The following is a 21394-nucleotide window of genomic DNA, read 5'->3' on the forward strand; positions in this document are numbered from 1 at the left end:
CTTGTCCCAGATGGGGCTCACACTCTCAATTCCCATTTTACAGATGAGGCAACTGAGGAACAGAGAAGTGAAGTGACTTGTCCAAGATCATACAGCAGAAAAGTGGCGGAGATGGCATTAGAACTCATGACCTCCATATTCTATCCACTATGCCATTCTGCTTCCCAGTAAATATCACTGAGCAATTAATTTTAAGCTATGACCAACAGGGAAAAACATATGGAGGGATTTATTTTTCATTCTGAAGCATCAAAATTGAAGGAATCATCTTAAATTCAGGAATAATATGGTAATGTAGTATATGAGTGTCTGTTTAGACATTCTGTCTTCAATCTGACTGTGAAATTTTATCTTTAACAGGGATGTTGCATTTGTGATGGAAGAAATACTTTATTTTCTAGGTTGCTGGTATATTAAATCACTTATAGGAATAAGCTTGTCTCATCATTTCCCTAAAGATGAACTGTCCTAGACACTCACCACCCCCAACCCTCTGCTGCTCCCACCTCTGTCTCGGGCTGCCCATGCTATTCCCTGCCATCTTCCCTTCTACCCTCGGACCACCACTATCTGCTCAGGTAGACCTGCTGGGCCATGAAGCAAAATAAGGTAGAGGGGGAGCAATATAGGGTTGTGGGGAGTGAGAAGAGAGTGGGAGGAGGAGAAAGATGGCAACAGTAGAGTTCAACAATACACTATGTCAGAAGAAAGTTGGGTTGTCACCTATCTTCTTACCTCCTTTCCTTCCTCTTCTCTACTTTCCCCCTTTTCCCACTTTCCTCTCTTTCCTTTTTTATTCCTTTTCTCTTTCATCTTCTCTCCCCTTTTACTCTTTCTCTTTCTCTCTCCCATTTCCTTTCTCCCAACCTGTCTTCATTTTATTCCCATCCCATTTTGACACTGTCCCTAGTTGACATGGAACTCCCACAGTTTGAACCTTCCAAAGTATGGTCACTTTACTCTAGAGTCACTTTCTACTTTTATTAATATATTCTGAAACACTGCAAAAATCTAGTAAGACTTATGATTTGATGTCTTAAGTATAAGTAAAGGTCTCATGACTTTGGGAGAATTAGAGATTCCAAAGACAGCTCGCCTAAGAATTAAACAATGCATTTTAATGGTTCCAACCTCATGCTCAACTCACAGAGCCATCCTTTCAGGTACAGGTTGCCTAACTGCTTTATAAATGTATTTTGGGGGGATTTCAATAAAAATATTAACACTTTGAAAATTACACGATAAGCCATTTTCTCCCAAATTATTTCAGGTTTGCTACTTTCTTCAATATAAACAGTGATCTAAAATCTGAAAAATAATAGTGAGGCTTTCTCAAAAGTCAACTGGATCTGAAATCATAGCTAGTTTGCAGAATATTTTCTGGTAAAATTTGTTTCATTTCAATAACTTGCAGTGATAGGCTGCTGGCAGCTAAAATAAGGAAGTTCTCAAATTAGGGGATTTCTCAGTGGAAGTTCCCAAATAAGGCATTAGTTATAGAGGAGAGTTTAACCCTGAGCTGCATTTCAAAATTCTGTTGACAAGGCTTACAGGCAGCATAATTGCCTTTATCTTTAAAGAGGAATCCTTCCTGGTTGAAGAAAAGCATTCTTAAGAGGTTATTTATGAGGTAACCCAAAGTTTTAATGCCTATTGCTATAAACCATAACTCAAATAACTTTAACTTTTAAGCAAAATATCTAGTGTAAAAGTATTTCAAAGATATAATCATTACTTTCTTCTTTATGATTTGCCTAATCTCTAGTGGGGTGAGAGGGTTATTGAGAATTTTTTCTTTTAAAGAATTCTAGGTCAGTAGCAGAAATCTATAAAGGAATGAAAATAATGTGTTTAATGGGTTTATTCTTTGTTTTCTTTTGCTTGTATTTTTCTTTTATACCTGTGAGAATCAGTGGTTAAGTTTAAATAGCTTTTCTTTGTCATCCTTATGTAATATAAATCTTTTCCAGTATTTATATTTTTTAAAAAAAGTATTCCAGGGAAAAATTTTAAACACTGGCAAGTTTAAATACTTTTTTTCCTATTTGGAAGGAAATTATTTCTAAACTTCTGCAGAATTTCCATTCTATTTTCAACGTGGGATTGGAATATTCCATCTGTAGGGATGACCTCCTAGGGACTCTTTATCTCTGAGGTGTTAACCCTGAGCCTTCTGGTTTACTGTTAATGTATTCTCTTGTAGATTTCCTTCCTGATTCCAGTATAATTTGCCTTTTTTTTTCAAGGAATTGAACATTTTGTGAAAGGTTGTATTATCACCACGGAATGATCCTGGGAAAAGTTGATAGTTCAAGAATTAACATCAAACGTGGGCCACCTAGTGTTAGAAAATGTAGCTACGAAAAGAGGCTTGGAGAGAAATTTAACCTTTCAGTCTTCTCATTATTTTACAGATTGAATGTATTTGGCAGGCTTCAACCATTACTGGATTTATTGCAAGATGTTAATCTTATATTCTATAGTCCTATCAATGGCCATATAGTGCCAAATTGTCATTATTTTGCTTTTTATATAGAGAAGCAATGTGGCTTACTGGAAAGAGCACAGGCTTGGGAGTCAGAGGTCGTGGGTTCTAATCCTGGTTCTGCCACTTGTCAGCTGTGTGACTTTGGGCAAGTCCCTTAACGTCTCTGTGCCTCAGTTACCTCATCTGTAAAATGGGGATTAAGACTGGGAGCCCCACATGGGACAACCTGATTATCTTGTATCTACCCCAGCGCTTAGAAAAATGTTTGGCACATAATAAGCGCTTAACAAATACCATCATCATTATTGTATTAGTATCATCTAAAACAGTGCTTTAAACCCTGTAAGCACTGAAAACAGTTAGTAATCATTTCACTAAATCATATTTTCCAAAGGAACTGGTAGAAGATAGATTATTTTGTACCACTTGAATAAAATAACTTCCTTTTGGGTTTTGTCACAACTACCTTCCCCAGTGGAAACTAGAGTAATTTCTGGGAAAGATTATTCTAAACCAAATGGATTTTCTACATAGCATACTACTTATGTACTTACCAGGGTAAAGAAGACAATGGTAAATAACAGCTTAAGAAAGAAAAGAGGATTCCTCCAAATAGGAGTTCTGGCTGTCCCAACAGGGCACAATAGGTTGGTTCTTAGATATGAAAAAAATGCAAATGAATTTTAGGTCCCTTAGAAAACAAGACAAGTCAAATTGTTACCCTTTAGCTGTCAGCTTCGATATATTCACGAAGAACTTATCAGTGAGCCATTTCCTTGAAAATTACAAGTGATTCATACTAGGTTTACTGCTCTTAAATAGCTTGGTTTGCTTAGACAGTGCTTGACCTCTTTAAAATAAATTTTGATCTCTCCCTACAGATGTCTAACTGTACATATGCAAAGTAGGTCTTCAAAGATCCACACCTTTTGTGTCATTTCCTGTACATTTGACTGAAAAGGGGAATGAATAATTGGATTTTTCTTTCATAGAAATTATAGTAAATACCCAACTAAATCAGGAGCACAGAAGTAATGGGCTCAGAAGTCTCAATTCTGATGTCCAAGTCTCTTGTTGAACCATTACAAATGCAAAAAAAAAATTAACAACGATTTTTTGAGGTGAACCATTCTATTCTTCCCCTAGTAGATGAACTTATAGCAAAACTTTACTCCTCACTGTCCTAAGAGCTTCTTTTTTCCAAAGGCCTATATGAGAGGCTACTATTGGTTAAGACACGAGTACATTTAGAATAGAGACAGGGGACTTATCAGGCATACAGCTAATGTTTCTGTTAAATCTTTAAGTTAGTAAATACCAGTTAACTGTCGATAGCCACTGGCCTTGTATTATGTGTGAGGGGACTTCACGAATTGGAGAAATGGCTATGGAAGTGGGAAGCAGGTATTTGCATTCCACCAAGCCTCTGCAATCAGAACTCAGGGAAGAGCACTGGTTAGCCGATTCCATGGAGATTCACAAACTGACAGACATGGGGTGGTGGAAAAACGCTGTGGACACAAAATTGGGTTCTTCAGATTATTCCTGCCTTGGCTGTAAAAAGGATACTGGCCTATGACTCTGGGGCTTTTCCTGAGCATCCTATTCTCAAAAGTGATAAAAGTGGTAGCCAAGATCATAAAGGGAACAAGGGAGACCTTTTAAATTATAAAAGCAAGTAAAGATTCTTTAATAGAATAATTATTTATGGGACTTTTAGGTCCTGACTTGTGCCCTTTTGCTTAAAGGAAATCGGGCAGAGTTGTATTATGTCCAACCTAAGTTCACTGCTCTGCTTCACATATGTTGGCACTTCATGTGGTTAATAAATGTTTAGGATTTAACAATGAAAGCAAATGCTCAGCAATCCCTGGGATCCAATGAGCTTAACCTTAACTTCTCTGTACCTCAGTTCCTTCAAACTTTTTCTGGAAACTGGGAGCAATAATATTCACCCTTCTGTACCCATGAGGGACAGTCTCTAAAACATATAAATAATATTCATCAACTCATTCTGGCTTGTCTTCACCATTACACTGTGAACTGCTTAAGGGCAAGGATCATGCCTTATACTTCTAAATCCCTCCCAAGCATCTAATAATAGAACTGTCTTTTGGTTTGAAAAAGACACCTCTGATGGAAAAACTGCATCCTTGGGTGTTAATGTCTTTGAGAGAGAATCATTTCCACACCTTGGTTCATGAAAATACTATTGTATTAATACACTTTTGACTTTTCTGGCCCCTTGCCATTCGGGGGAGCATTGCTCAGACGTCAGTGTTTTACAGAAAAAAGTACATCCTGCCCCAAAAAGGACATAGTTAGAATTGGTTGTGCAGTAATGACAATGGTTTGTGCTGAGCCATCCATACCCTCTTGCCCAGAATACATTGTGCAACTAGGAGGGAGAAAGTGTGGTCTGTGATTGCAGAACACAATATCTCTATAAAGTTCAACAGCAGCAGCCACCATGGTTCCCAAGTATCTAGTATATGTCTGCAATCAGTAGACACTCAAATATTGTTTAGGATGATAATTATGATGGTCTACCAACTCTGCTTTGTTGTACTCTCCCAAGGACTTAGTACAGTGCTCTGTACATAGTAAGGACTCAATAAATACCATTGATTGATTGATGATAATGATGCCAATGATAGCGAACCTTCTAGACTGTATGTTCCTTGTGGTCAAGGAATGTGTCTACCAACTCTGTTATGTTGTTCTTTCTGTCTACCAATTGTTATACTATACTCTCCTAAGCATTCAGTACAGTGCTCTGCATACAGTAAGCCCTGAACAAACAAATCATTCAGCACCTGTTGTAGGAATGTTAGGGATGATATTAGGCAGATAAATTAGAATACACACTCTAATGAGTAAATTCCAAAGTATTTGGGGGATTAAGTAGGTTCAGTGTTTGTCTTTGAGGGAACTAGAGCATTTTGAAGAGGAATGTGAAAAAGAGCTAGAGCTTGTTAAGGTCATATGGCCATATATGAGAGTTTAGAAGAATGGTGGATGATGACGTCTTTATTCTTTGAAGGGTTGAAATCCTTATAAGTATTTAACTTCCAATTGTTGCTGGTCCACCTCTGCATCAAGCAGATACTCCTCACCTTCAGCTTTAATGCACTCAATCAGCTCCCTCCCCTCTACTTATCCTCGCTCCTCTCTCACCACAACCCAGACCTCATATTTCACTTCACTAATCATTATGTCTTGCCCTTACCTCTCTTGTTTATTACCACTTGCTTAAACCTCCTGCCTGAAACTCCCTCACCCCATATCCAACATACCACCACTCTTCCTATGCCCCACTAAAATCGCATCTCCCCCAGGAAGCCTTCCCTGACAAATCACTCATCTCCCCACCCGATTTTTCCTCCCTCCTGAGTGTCCTATGCATTTGTGTTCACCCTTCCACTAAGCACCTAAATACCTCTTTTAGGTACTTACCCTCTTACCTGCCCACTGCACTTATGTACACACTTTTATAGTAAAATGCCTTCCCCACCTGTAATTTATTTTAATGTCTAATCTACCTGCTAGATTGTACACTCCTTGGGTCTACTTACTCTGTTGTAGGCTCCCAAGTACTTAGTACAGTGCTCTACACATAATAAGAACCACTGATTCATTCATTCATTCAGTTGTATTTATCAAGCACTTACTGTGTGCAGAGCACTGTACTAAGCGCTTGAAAAGTACAATCCAGCAATAAAGAGGGACAATCCTTGCCCACCCCTGGCTTACAGTGATCAATTGATATGGGAGCCTGAGTGATTGAAAATTTAATGGTTTAGATGAAAAAGCAAACCTATTTTACTCCTAATGTTCCTTGGACCTAAAAAAAGAACAGTGTCAAATTCTATGAGGTGCATAGCAGCATGCATTATAGTCCACGGTTAGCAAAACACATGAAATTATGTAATATCCATCAAACAATGGCATATATTAAGCACTTACCATATGCTGAGCACTGTATTAAGACCTTGGCATGGTACCACACAACAGAGTCAGCAGGCACATTCCCTGCCCACAACATAACACATGTACAAGTTTTTTGTAAGGTTATCAAAGTATCTGTGGTGCTGATGATGCCCTATGGTTTGAAATTTTGGCCAAAAGTCACGTTAATTTTTGTTGCTGTTGTTACTTTATAGAAAAACAAACAAATGCTAATAAAGGGTTAATGATTCTGCTTGCAAAAAGCTGCCCTCTGAACTGGAACGGAAAGGCACTTCCGGTTAAAGTCATTTAGTTATGTGCTGCAAGGCTGACAAGTTGGCTTCCGCTGAATTCCAGAACTGTGAGTAATAAACTTTTTCAGTAACTTAGTTGTCGATTTTGGCTAACCCGGGACAAAGGGATTTTATGTGTGTGTGAGATGGAGAAGCAGCAGCCTTCTGAGTGCAGAGGGGAAAGAGTTTTTTTCATGAGAAGCAGCAGCAGGAGCAAAATGTTCAGAGTGTTCAGTGTTCACTCTTGAAAATGTTCAAAAGAGCAGCAGTCTTTCAGCCAGGCACCCAGGAAGGAGTTGTGAGCTTTGACTTGAAAGTGCAAGAAGAAGGTGTAGTCATCATCCGGTTTAAGGGAAGCGGGGCGGAGGGGTTCTTTTCACGTGACATCTTGAGCAACTCACCTAATGTCTTGCTGTTTGGTGCCTTTGTCAGTGAAATGGGAATTATGATATCTCAGGGGGAATTTGGAAGGAGCAAGAAGCTTATGAATGCCATTCAACTGTCACAGACGTGGGCAAATAGAGAATCAGCTTGATTTTACTATAGGTTTTAAACTGGCTTGTCCCCATGGCGAGATTCCATGCACGTTTTCTAAAGGGCTTTACTGAGTGCTTCTTCCACCTTTGTGGAAGGTGTCAGCACATCACACTTCTGATCAACTTGGAAAATCATAAGTTTGGTAACTTTTCAAGGTTTTCAGAGTGAATTACTGTCAGAAGACAGGAATCTTGCCATCTTATTGCAGCCACTAAAGACTGCAGCCCATAAAACATTAGCACAGAGTTATGGTGATTAAAAGCAATATTTATCAATGACTATTATTATTGTATTTGTTAAGCACTTACTACGTGCCAAGCACTGTTCTAAGCGCTGGAGTAAATGCAAGGTAATCAGGTTGGACACAGTCACTGTCCCAAATTGGGCTCACAATCTTAATCCCCATTTTACAAATTAGGTAACTGAGGCACAGAAAAGTTAAATCACTTGCCCGAGGTCACAAAGCAGACAAGTGGCAGAACCGGGATTAGGACCCAGGTCCTCTGACTCCTAAACCCATGCTCTTGCCACTAAGCCAAAAACAGTTAAATTGAAGAGAAATTGCCTTATCTGGAAGCTCTCTCCTTTAGAGAGGCGGAGTTCCTGGAACTGTTGGTAATTAAAATTCCCTTCATCTCACAGGAGGAGCTTTTTGACAGTGTAGCCCATCTAGAGAAACAACCAAACAAACTTACAAATGGATGGAAAATAAGATTGTTGTCCTCCTTATCAGGAGCAGTTCACAGATTTCAAAGGGGACATGGCAGGACAGAACTCACTGTACAATTTCTCATCAACCAAGGAGAGATTTCAAAAAACTGCCTAGAGCCAGTCGGTCAATTGCATTTATTGAGCACTTACTGTGTGCAGAGCACGGTACTAGGAGCTTGGGAGAGTACAACCTAACAATTAACAGACACAAGCCCTGCCCACAACGGGCTTAGAGTCTAGAGGTGGAGACAGACATTAATATGAAAAAAATTACAATAAATAAATTGTGCCTAGAGTCACAGTGAAGCCAAGAGAATAAAAAAGCCCTTCTCATGCAACAGCAATAATGACAGGAAAGGGAAGTTTGGTGGTCTTAGTTATTCCCACTCCTTATGCATTACAAGGAAAGGCAGCTACAGCAGAGATCTCTGGTAACTGTTGGGAGGACTGGAAGGATACTGTTTTGGCAAGGAACAGTTCTTCTGCTCCCCCCCAAAAATGGCAAGAGAAACTTCCCACTATCACATCAGTTTCACTTTGCTGTTGCTTTCTTCCCAACATTGCTAGGGAAGTTTAGTGACTAAGATAACAACCAAAATAATTTGATGTTATGGGAAAATCCCACAGGGGTTTTTAAAAGGATACTGATGGGAAAATGGCAAGACGCCTGTCATCTCCCACCTCATTTATGATGTTTACTTGGATTAAATGGAAATTCATTTCTAAATATATGTATGTTCTGGGAAAAAAATCAGAAAAATCTAACCGGAAGACAACTTCTGGAAATGTACCATCAGCTAGGGAAACTGAAGTCACAAGATCGCTCTGCTACTGTGTGGGCTTAGGCAAACCCCTTAACTTATCGATGTTTTAACTTATCTATGTTGGGTAGGGATTGTCTCTATCTGTTGCCGAATTGCACTTTCCAAGCGATTAGTACAGTGCTCTGTACAGAGTAAGTGCTTGATAAATACGAATGAATGAATGAATGAATGAATGAATGAATGAATCTATGTCTCAGTTTCCCACTTTAAGCACTTCAGAATTAAGGTACTGTAGTTATGGAACTTCATAATTCTTTGCATTTGCGTATTAGTATACTTTTAAAGGTGATAACCTATGAATAAAGATTTTCAAACTTTGGAAACATTTCATTTTGCTACCTGATTGGTACTTTAACAGCTTTGGTTCAGTCTGAAGATGATCTGACTCAGACTATGTAATTTAAAGTTTTCTCTCATGAAATGCTGAACAAATCAGGAGGAATTTGGAAACTGTATCAGGAAGAATGTAGACTGATCAGTAATTTAGTGAGCTCCCCCTCCCCTCCCGAGGAACAGGGACAATGTCTAATTCCCACCTGTGTATTTTTTCCCACCACTTTGTACAGTGCTCTGCACACAGTGAGTGCTTAAAAAATACAATTACTACTACTAGGGTAGCTCGGCTTTTCCTGTAAGAAACATATGGGTGGCTATTTAGGTCATTTGGATTGTTTGCTTTGTAGTTTGTTAATCCAGAAGCAACTCTTAAGGTTGTTTGAGTCTATGGTAGTTACTGATCTGTAACTAGGGAGGCCAGTGACAGCACTCCAAGAAACTGGAGCCTGAAACACAGATGAGATCACATATGTTACAGTGGCACATAATGTACTGTGACGATGTCAAAAGAACCCCATTTATATGAAGTCCAGTCAAATTCACCCAAACCTAAAGTGTTTCTCAGGGTACTTTGATTTCCACCACACACACACACACACACACACACACACACCCATGCACACTCTTTCTCCAGAGATGTTGCATCCTTTCTTAGGTTTGTGTGAGCTTAGATGTTGTATCAAGGTACAGTGGAGAAATACTCAGCACTAACAAATAAAATGCCAGACATCTGTTTCCAAGACAAGGACAGACCAACTGAAAACTGGTCCATCCGTTATGAGGCTGAATGGATGGCCATCCATTCTAGCTGTAAAACTGTGAAGGAAAGTCACTTGACATTACCTTTGTTTAGACCTCTAGACCTGTTTTATATCCCATACATACTCTGAAAGTGAAAGTTAGAGTGACTCAATTTGTTCTTAGACTGCTTGCCCCTTGTAGGACAGGGACTGTGTCAATCCTGATTATCTTGTATCTGTACTCGCATTTAGTATAGCAAGCATTTAACAAATACTACTTTCATTTTTTTATTACTATAATAATTAGGCCATCAACACAAAACCTATCAGTTTTTCAACTGAAACATACTGTATATTAAAGACCCCCTACTTCCAAGAGTTTTTTCTAACTTCTTTTTTACTACATCATAAACATCTTTTTATGCATAAAGTTTATCTGACCAGAACAGAACTCCTCAATTTCCCACCCAAACTCTGTCCTCCAAACCCTGTAAACAACAGAAGCAGCATGGCCAAGCAGATAGATCACGGGCCTGAAAAATCAGAAGGACCTGGGTTCTAGCCTTGGCTCTGCCACTTGCCTGTAGTGTGATCTTGGGTAAATCACTTCACTTCTCAGTGACCTTGTCTGTAAAATAGGGATTAAGCCAGGGTGCCCCAGTGGAACACAGACTGTGTCCAACCTGATTACCTTGTATCTACCCCAGCAGTTAGAACAATGCCTGGAATATAATAAGCACTTAGCAAACAGCATAAAAAAACCCACTATCCTCCCTGCCTCACAAGCCCATAACCTTAGCATTATCCACAAATGATTTCTGTCATTTAACCAACATATTCAGTGTCACCAAATCTGGTCAGTTCAACCTTTACAACATTGCTAAAATCCATCGTTACCTCTCCATCCAAATTGCTACCACACTGATACAAGCACTTATTATATCCCACCTTGACTACTGCATCAGCCTCCTCACTAACATCCCTGCCCCTCCTGTCTCTCCCCACTCCATCCCTTACTTCATTCTGCTGCCTGCATCATTTGTCGAAACAACTGTTCAGGTCATTTCTCCCTACTCCTCAAAAACCTCCAATAGTTACCCATCCACCTCTGCATCAAACAAAAACTCCTTACCACCTGCTTTAAAGTACTTAAAGTACTTGATCAGCTTGCCCCATCCTCTTATACCTCACTGATTTCCTACTACAACCCAGCCGCACACTTCTCTCATCCAAAGTCAATCTACTCACTTAAACTGTGTCTCCATCTTGTCTATCTCACTGCTGACCTCTTGGTCATGTCCTCCTCCTCCTTCTGTCCAGGAACTCCCTCCCTCTAATCATACAACTGACCACCACATTCCCCACCTTCAAAGCCTTATTAAAATCACATCTCCATAAAGGCATTCCCTGATTTAACCCTCATTTCCCCTACTCCCTCTCCCTTCAGCAACACCTAGGCACTTGGAATTGAAAGCGATAAGCACCTGATATCCAGTCCCACAGCACTTACATATATATCCATAATTTATTTTAGTATGTCTCCCCTTCTAGACTGTAAGCTCCTGGTAGATTGGAAAAGCATCTACCAATTCTGTTGTACTGTACTCTCCCAAGCACTTAGTACAGTGTTCTGTAGACAGCAAGCACAACATTGATTAGTGGTTTTCTAGCTCTTTGTTGGCAAGAATGCCTCATAAGCACAGGTAAACTCTAACAATATAACCAAAGACATTACTGAATCAGACTAATGGTCCTATCCCAGTATTTGGTCTACAGTAATAGCAAAGATGTGTTTTATTTCAAACTGATTTTGTCCATTTGGCAGGGCAAATTTTATTTTTCTGCTTTCCTTTTGAAGACCTATAAAGAATCTGCCTTTTTTTCTGGTATTAGTTTAAGCACATGTCATAATGGCCATTTCTATTGAAACAAAATGAAAAATTGGGGCAGTTTTTGGATAATCCAGTTTCTCCTCCCAAAAAAACAAACTCCAGCAGGTAAAAAGTAATTGGGGGTTTGGGAGAGTATTTTCATCTGGATTTGCTGCTTCTGTATTAATTAAATTCACTGGACAGTTTTCAGCTTTCCACTTCACTTCACCTTTGTAGTTATGAATTCTTTAAATTATCAGCAATGCTGGTTTTAAACAGCAATCCAGCTCAGCACGGGTTTCAAGTATTTCCTGTTCAGAAAGGAAGTGCTGGCTGGTAACTGTTAAAAAGGTGATACATATGCTGAACCTGACAACTCTGTGAATCCTAAAGAGTCAGAACCAGTTAGCTTTTTAGAGAAAAATCTCTTGGAAACTGGGGAGCTGCTACTTTAGTAAAGGAAGAGCATAGAGAACACTGAGACTCTAATGTTGATTTTTTAAGAATATTTTATAGTCTGGGCTTATTTGTATCACTTTCACTCTGGCCTGGAACCCTCTCTTTCCTCATATCAGACAGGTAATTACTTCACAGCTTACTGAAGGCACATCTTCTCCAAGAAGCCTTCCCTAAGTCCTCCTCTCCTCGTCTTCCATTCCCTTCTGCGTCACCCTGACTTGTTCCCTTCATTCATCTTCCTTCCCATCCCCATAGCGCGCGCGCACACACACACACTCACACACACACACATATATATCTATCTGTAATTTATATATTTATATTAATGTCTGTCTCCCCCTCTAGACTGTGAGCTCACTGCGGGCAGGGAATGTGTCTGTTTTTTGTTATAGTGTACTCTCCCAAGCACTTAGCACAGTGCTTTACACACAGTAAGTGCTCAATAAATACAACTGAATGAATGAATGAAGGTTGGCATTTTGGGGAAGCCACAGTCTCCTTTCAGGCTACTGCTGCATTGCACTAAAAAGTAATTAGAGTCCTTTAAGACACAATTTGCCTTCCAAAGTCTACAACTTACCAGGAGGTAATTTGGGCACTAGGAGAATTGTATTTTTTCAAATATAAGGGGGCAGTCAATCAACTTGTGGGAAAAGTTCAATTTAGACCCTGAAGAGCTTGAATATCTTTTGGGATGTAAAGGAGGTCTGGCACAATAGAAGGATGTTAGAGTGTGGAAGAGGATGAGAAGCTGGTCGTTGCGTTTTTTCTTGGAGGTCAGTATTTTTTTTAAAACCAAAAGATGATTCACAAAATGAGCATAACAGGAGTAGAAAATGAAAACACTGTCAATGTTAAGTCTGCTTATATTACAACAAAAACAACCAAATTGAAAGACCCAGATGACAATGGTCACCAGAATTTCTCTTTCAACAGTTTCGTACTGTATTTTCTCAAGTGCTTAGTACAGACCTTTGAATACAGTGTGTGCTCTGTAAATACCAGTGATTGATTGATTTGATTCAAATGACATACTAGGAGGATTTCTTAACATGGATGAGAGCAGAGAAAAATTAGAACTTGTTTACGTCTTTAAAATTTGATGGTAAGTCTCAGAAGTATTACATTTGCTGCAATTTAATGCAGATTGTCAGCCAGTCAATCGTATTTACTGAGTGTGTGTGCAGAGCACTCTACTAAGCATTTGGGAGAGTACAATATAACAGACACAATCCCTGCCCAAAAAGAGGTTATAAACTTCCCCAGAAAAACCGAGTGCAGGGAGGAGAAAACTGTGAACAGGAGTGGTCTGCCTCCAAAGAAGCCTTAGCTTCCGCAGTTAGCGGGCTAAACGATTCCCCGAGAGTCAAGAGGAGGTAGTGAGTCCCAAAGGTCCCTAGAAGCCGACATCTCAAACCAGTTCTAAAACCTGCTCAAGAAAATTTTCACACCTGTCTAATCTTCCTGTAGTGTGGGACCACATGCTCTGTCTTAGAACTAGCCTGGATCTGGGGGTGCCTCCAGTCACCATTGTGCCCCCCATGAGACCTATGGTTTTACCACCATGACAAATTAAACTTATTTCTTTGTTCACAGATAAGGGAAAGAGTAGAAATCAGAGCACAGCTTATACATTGAAATGGCATTTTGGGATGGGCTTTAACTAAAAAATTCACGTTCCAAATTTTTTTTACAGTTTAAAATGGTTATCTTGTGTGCACTGAGTCCGTATGTTTGGGGTGTCAGGACAGAACGCACAATAACTGTGCAGAATAAAGCACTGGTTTTGCTTTCATAGCTCTAGTTTATATCCTGGAAAGCGAAAATTTCAGTGCAAGCTGTCACTTTAGGGAGTTGGTTGTTTATGTTATGAAACGCTTTTAAAAGTGGTAGATGATCAGAAGTGTTAGGAATGACTGTGCTCTACAATTTCCTCTCTTTAAATAGGTAAAGCATACTCACACTCTTGGGGTCTTTGACACAACCACATTTCCAGAAGTGCTGTTCGAGTTTGAATTTCATCGCTGAAATCCTCTGCTGCTTCTTCAGCAATTTACGGTTCTGCCACAGAAAAAGAAGCCAGAATTCACTGCCATCGTCATCACCTTAAAAAAAACATTCCTCTTACAGTCGAGCTGTTGGTAGTCAAGAGAGGTTTTTAGATACAGAAAACACTTTAGTCTATAGTAATTGTAAATAATACTTATGGTAATGAGGGTGGGATCCTGGTGGAGCACTGGTTTCAAATAGGTCTAGTGGTTCTTGGAGGGCTTGCCCACATCCCTTTTTAAAATGTAGGTACTAAACCATACAAAACACTCCCCTAAAAATCTGACCAAAGCTAAGGACAGTGAGATGTGGCAGTACAGTGGCCAGTTGCCTGGTTTTCCACTGGTCTGTCTTCTGTCTAGTACAGCTATGGCACCAGAAACCTCCATGTCCAGTATTTTTATTTTAGGCATCCAGCCTCCTGCCACTGAGTCTTCATGGCTCAGAAGTGATGCCCTTGCTCTGAGAGACTTGGGAGGCGAACACAGTAGTGCTGATGCAAGAGGAAGGTTTCAGGAGTCCCCCTGGGGAAACACATCAGGTTAGTGTACTTCTGTAAACGATGGGGGGGTATAATATCATTGTGTAATGCTACATCCTCAGTGTACTGAATGTCCAGATGGCAGTCAGCCGAGGTGCCATCCGTGTATAGCTATTGACGCTGAGCCAGACCCAACCCAAAAGTTCTGAACCCATGAGACCAGGTTGGGATGATACCAGACGGTTCAAATCTGGTTTGGATAGTGTTGTAGGTGGCCTCACTCCATGAGGGCAGGGAAAGGAAAGAGATGGCCCAGCACATCAGCAGGGATGCTATCCTATAATGTGCATCAATGGAAGACAGAGAATCTTAGTTCTACTCCCAGTTCGGCCATTAGCGTGACCTTAAGCAAGTCACTTAACCTCTTTGACCTCATCTGTCCAATGGAATAAAAATCCCTTTCTCTCTGTTCTCACAGGGATGTAGTGTGGCTTAGTGGAAAGAGTACGGGCTTGGGAATCAGAGGTCATGGGTTCTAATCCCTGCTCCACCACTTGTCAGCTGTGTGACCTTGGGCAAGTCACTTCACTTCTCTGTGCCTCAGTTACCTTGTCTGTAAAATGGGGGTGAAGACCGTGAGCCCTATGTGGGACCACCTGATTACCTTGTATCTACTCCAGTGCTTAGATCAGTGCTTGGCACATAACAAGCGCTTAACAAATACCAACATTATTATTATTATTATTATTAATAAAATGAAATAAATAATGTGAAAGCACTTTGGAAAAATAAAAGGGCTTTGAATTCAAGGAATTATTTTGTGAAACGTCAATGTGATAACTCAGCTGCCTAAGGGCAACTTATATATGCTTTGCAGTGACTCACAGAAGCAAGGGCCTACCAATTTTTAATTTGGTATGGGCTTTATTTCTAGTCTGTACTGGGGCTCAGAGGCTCGAGCTGGAAAAGTTGCAGTTCAGGCTGATCCCCAGATTTCTAGCCAACAGATGAGTCTAACAGCATTATTTCCCAACTCTTGCATGTAATACTTCCTCTATGCATTCCATTAACAGATAAATTCCAGGCAAACATTCCTAACTCAAACAAGGTTTTGGTCCACTGTGACTCTTGCCTTATTTTTCTTTTTAATTTTAGTCTCTTTCAGTGTAGCTACATAGCTTCATACACACCTTTTCTGGTCTATTCATTCATTCATTCAATAGTATTTATTGAGCGCTTACTATGTGCAGAGCACTGTACTAAGCGCTTGGGATGAACAAGTTGGCAACAGATAGAGACAGTCCCTGCCGTTTGACGGGCTTACGGTCTAATCGGGGGAGATGGACAGATGAGAACAATGGCAGTAAATAGAGTCAAGGGGAAGAACATCTCGTAAAAACAATGGCAACTAAATAGAATCAAGGCGATGTACAATTCATTAACAAAATAAATAGGGCAATGGAAATATATACAGTTGAGCGGACGAGTACAGTGCTGTGGGGAAGGGAAGGGAGAGGTGGAGGAGCAGAGGGAAAAGGGGAAAAAGAGGGTTTAGCTGCGGAGAGGTAAAGGGGGGGTGGCAGAGGAAGTAGAGGGAGAAGAGGAGCTCAGTCTGGGAAGGCCTCTTGGAGGAGGTGAGTTTTAAGTAGGGTTTTGAAGAGGGGAAGAGAATCAGTTTGGCGGAGGTGGGGAGGGAGGGCGTTCCAGGACTGCGGGAGGACGTGGCCCAGGGGTCGACGGCGGGATAGGCGAGACCGAGGGACGGTGAGGAGGTGGGCGGCGGAGGAGCGGAGCGTGCGGGGTGGGTGGTAGAAAGAGAGAAGGGAGGAGAGGTAGGAAGGGGCAAGGTGATGGAGAGCCTCGAAGCCTAGAGTGAGGAGTTTTTGTTTGGAGCGGAGGTCGATAGGCAACCACTGGAGTTGTTTAAGAAGGGGAGTGACATGCCCAGATCGTTTCTGCAGGAAGATGAGCCGGGCAGCGGAGTGAAGAATAGACCGGAGCGGGGCGAGAGAGGAGGAAGGGAGGTCAGAGAGAAGGCTGACACAGTAGTCTAGCCAGGATATAACGAGAGCCCGTAGCAGTAAGGTAGCCGTTTGGGTGGAGAGGAAAGGGCAGATCTTGGCGATATTGTAGAGGTGAAACCGGCAGGTCTCGGTAACGGATAGGATGCGTGGGGTGAACGAGAGAGACGAGTCAAGGATGACATCGAGATTGCGGGCCTGAGAGACGGGAAGGATGGTCGTGCCATCGACGGTGATAGAGAAGTCTGGGAGAGGACCGGGTTTGGGAGGGAAGATGAGGATTGAATATGAAGAGAGTGCATGTGATATATTTGCTTCTAAATTCTAGATACTATGCAAAGTCAGGGACAATTTCCATGAAGAAGTTTCATGACTCTCCTTAATATCTATATTACCGCCATCATCATCATCATCTCAAACATTTACCATGTGCTGAGCACCTGTTAGTCAAAAAGATCAGTGTCCTCAAAGAGTTTACAGCTTCCTGCTATACAACTGTGAATCATACATTTAGCAAACATTTTAAAACCAGAATCGTATTATGTTACCCTGATCTAGCAAAAGCACACAGAGACTGAGTTAAGAGTTGTGGAAGGGAGTCTTAACTTCAGCTTTCATTTTAAACATATCTGCAAACTATCACTTGCCCGGGTGTAGATGAAATGTAAAATATCCAGCCTTTCCTTATTAGTGCCTTTTCTGTTCAGTGAATTGTGCAGTTGCTTCTTGTCAGCTGCTGCTATGTCCTCAGAACTTAATAACATAAGGTGCAGAAGGAAGGAGTTGGTGGACAAGGACAGAAAGGCTGGGCCTAGGTGATTGGATAAGAAATCAATTTAAATTTGTGGTCTAGCAAAAAAATGATGCTAACTCAGAGATTTTTGGGGTTCTTTTGTATCTTACAAAATGTTTAAGGAGCAAGAGTTTTGTGTTTTGTTTTGTGTGTGTGTGTACACAATATACAGTTGCTTCTGATTTTCAAATGTTTGCTAAAAACCTAATTAATACTTATCTATTAAAGCTATTTGCTCTTTCTGAAAATAGAGATGTGGAAATCTCATTGCACTCTTCCCAAACACTTTTAATGAAACAAGTAATAACATGCAAATGTTTGTCTAGCAACCTGTAGATGTCCCAAGGGAAATTAAAAGCAGAAATATAAGAAGCTTCAGAATCCTGTGCAAATGGGTTAAGGACACAGAGGAGTAAATTTTCATTATTACTCAGGATCTCAACTGTCTTTGTTCCCATTTACAATCAGAAAGATTCACAGGCTAAATGAGTGCCCAATGATTTTGAACTGAAACTTTCAGGAGATCAGGTCAGTTTGTGGATATTTCTCTCTCCACTTCCCTTGTTTATACTCTTTTTTCATTGATAATGTTTTCCTTTTCACTCCTTACTCTTCATTGCATACACACAAGATAACCATATTGGACACAGTACCTGTCCCACATGCGGGTCACAATCAAAGAGATAAAGCAGGTATCTTATCCCTTTTTCATAGATGAGAAATTGAGACACAAAAGTTAAGTGACTTGTCTAAGGTCACACAGCAGGCAAGTAACAGAACAGGATGTAAAACTCTTCTGACTGCCAGTTACATGATCTTTCCTCTAGGCCACACTTCCTGTAAGTTTTCTCTTACTTTATACATAGGAAATTTGGGGGGGGTGGCAGGGGGGAGAGCACTCTGTCTTTCCTAAACACTGTAATAGGCTACAGAGGAGTTAGGATATGAGTAATCTGGCATGTTGAGGCACATGATTCCAAAGCAGTTTCTCGTTTGAATTTAAAAACTTTGAGCATAATTTAGGAATCGCATTACCAGTCCACTGTGGTGCTTACCATTTGTTGCTTGGAGCTGAAACACAGCAGCTGTTCACTGTCAGTACGGCACCATTATACAAAACAGAAAGTGAAAAATAGTAATACAGTCTTTGTGTTCAACAAAAACTGAAGGGGAACTGTTAGGATAGCAGAAAGTAATTGTCCAAATTGAACTCTGCTCAAAATACAGATACCTCCTGTAAGAAGTGACTGTAGCAATAGTCAAAATTTCAATATTCCATTTCCTTTAAAATCAGCAAAAGATTCTAAGTCTTCAATAACAGAGTCATCAAATACTGTGCCAATGCATTATTGTTGTTCTTTTGTACAATCAGTTTCCAATAAGGCAGGGATCAGATTCCTGATTTTGGGAAGACTAGTTGTAATAATAATCATAATAATGTTGGTATTTGTTAAGCACTTACTATGTGCCGAGCACTGTTCTAAGCGCTGGGGTCGATACAGGGTAATCAGGTTGTCCCACGTGAGGCTCATAGTCTTAATCCCCATTTTACAGATGAGGTAACTGAGACACTGAGAAGTTAAGTGACTTGCCCAAAGTCACACAGCTGGCAGGTGGAGGAGACGGGATTAGAACCCATGACCTCTGACTCCTAAACCTGTGCTCTTTCCACTGAACCACACTGCTTCTCTAGTACATTCACTGTAACTAGCTCAGCAGTGCAGGGACACAACCATTTTCTCCAGATAACACATTTTGTTGGAAGAGTTATTTCCTAATTTCCTAATAGCATTCTATCCACAGTATGTAGTGAAAACATGTATTTTGGCAGAACTGATTCTGTATTAATACACACTGTCATGTTGCATAGAAAAGAGTGTCCTCAGTAGAGTCACGATCTATTTGGCATAATTCAGGAAAAGCGCCACTTTGCCAAAATGACCAGACTATTTTCTTTATCACTCATTCAATAGTATTTGAACACCCACTGTGTGAAGAGCATTGTAGGAACCTCCGGGGAAAGACTTAAAGCTCGTTGTGGGCAGGGAATTTGTCTATTGTTGCATTGTACTCTCTCAAGCACTTAGCACAGTGCTCTGCACATAGTGAGTGCTCATAAATGCAATTGAATGAATGAATGAATGAATGACTAGACACAGACCCTGGCCCAAAGGGGCCTGCCAATCTAAGAAAAATGGGGGCTGGAGGTTGTTCGATACACATGTGAAAAAATTGAAATCATGAAAAGTGCAAAACTGCAAAAGAAAACAAGAGCAATAAAAACAAGAATAAGAAGTACAGGACACAGTACAGGAATGTTCAGGGAGCATTTCTCTCATCAGCCACCTCAGAGTCCAAGAGTCACAACTCTCCCAAATACTCAAAATGTCGGAGAATCGCTTCCATCTGTCCTGCTCTAGCAGGATGGAACTCGCCCTCCCACCCTCTCAGATGACTTGAGTTGGGAGGGGAAGGAGGCAAGCCCTTCTCCAGCAGGCCGGGTGCTCTGATGGAGAGGGAACCAGCCACCAAGGCTGCCTGGTGCCAAGGCTCCGCTGTCTGAATGCCCCACTCTCTTGGGACAGGATTAAACCCATCTGAATGGCTTGAAGGACAGGGCAGATGGAAGGGTAGCGTCTCTCCTGCGGGCTCAGGATGGGAATTGAGCCACAGATGTTATGTGGTGTTGCAGCTCTGCCTTCTGCTTGCCCTCGACTGGATTTCCTGGAGGGTGTGGAGAATGGGGGAGGATGTATCTACCGTGGACCCCACGCTCTGATGGAGGGGAAGTCATTCAGTCTACCTGATGTTGCTTCAGCAAGGCGGAATATTTTAGATGAAACAAATGATTATGTGCCAGGCGCAGTATCTGAAAATAATTTGCCTCCGGTAGGAAGAGGTGATATAAAAAAAGATTTTCGTCACCATTTCCTTTGTAAAAATACAGCACGCTTTATCAGCATACATTGCTACAGGAGTCTTGACCAGGCTGACATCAGAATTTCATCAACATGCAGGATTCCCACACTTGTATTCCGTAATGGTGTGAGGTTTCTTTTCCTGCTACATCTCCCTTAGCCAAAGCTAGGATAATAGGTGGGGTGGGGTGTTATCTGACAAAGTGCTGAATGCCAAGCCTGCCCCAGCCTGCATATATCCAATTCTTCCGCCCTCCTGGGGCGTTGGTTCTGCCCAGGCCCCTGTAGGCTGAGACAACTCCATGACCAATCCAAGGAATTGGATCGGCTCAGGACAGGCACAAGCCAGGAGGAAAACAGACCCTGCCTTTCAGATATGCCCTGGTCCACTGGTTGGAGCTCGTGGCTTATCCTTCAACACTCTATCTGACTGGTGAAATCAGATGGGTCAGGGCATGGCCAAGTTTGTGGGCTTTCTGCCTGAGATACCAAGGAAGTAGCTCGTTGTGGGCAGTGAACATCTCTACCAGCTCTGTTTTACTGTACTCTCCCAAACACTTAGGACAGTGCTCTGCACACAGTAAGTGTTCAATAAATACAACTTATTGATTGATTGATTGACGCCCCAGGAATATAGTTTTGGTATCACCAAGCCTCATCGTATGCAAATCATTTAGCAGGGTTGAAACGATTTAATGGAAAGATGGTTTAGATTCCCAGAGAAAATAATTTACATTCTTGTCATTGATAGTATCTTCTTTTCCAGGAGTCAACAAGGTTGATTTTAAAATTTCAACTCATTTTCGTCTTGTATTACGTGTCTGGGATCTGGTTGCTCTGGTTCCTATTTTAGTTACTATTCTGTGTCCTTAGCAATCCCAAGATTACTTGTTTCTACATGGACCTTAATGGCATAAATATGCCC

General features: G+C 41.0%; 1 protein-coding gene across 1 annotated transcript in view; it reads left to right on the top strand.

Annotated features, from left to right (window-relative positions):
• The first annotated feature begins 6718 nt into the window (after positions 1–6718).
• TANK (TRAF family member associated NFKB activator) overlaps positions 6719–21394 on the top strand; it is a 61778-nt gene continuing 47102 nt past the window's right edge. Inside the window, exon 1 of the mRNA XM_007671171.3 lies at positions 6719–6797. The gene's annotated coding sequence lies outside the window, so the exon portion shown is untranslated. The remainder of the gene's footprint in view (positions 6798–21394) is intronic.

Source organism: Ornithorhynchus anatinus, chromosome 9 (genome assembly GCF_004115215.2).
Source record: "Ornithorhynchus anatinus isolate Pmale09 chromosome 9, mOrnAna1.pri.v4, whole genome shotgun sequence".
In the NCBI taxonomy this organism is placed as follows: Eukaryota; Metazoa; Chordata; class Mammalia; order Monotremata; family Ornithorhynchidae; genus Ornithorhynchus; species Ornithorhynchus anatinus.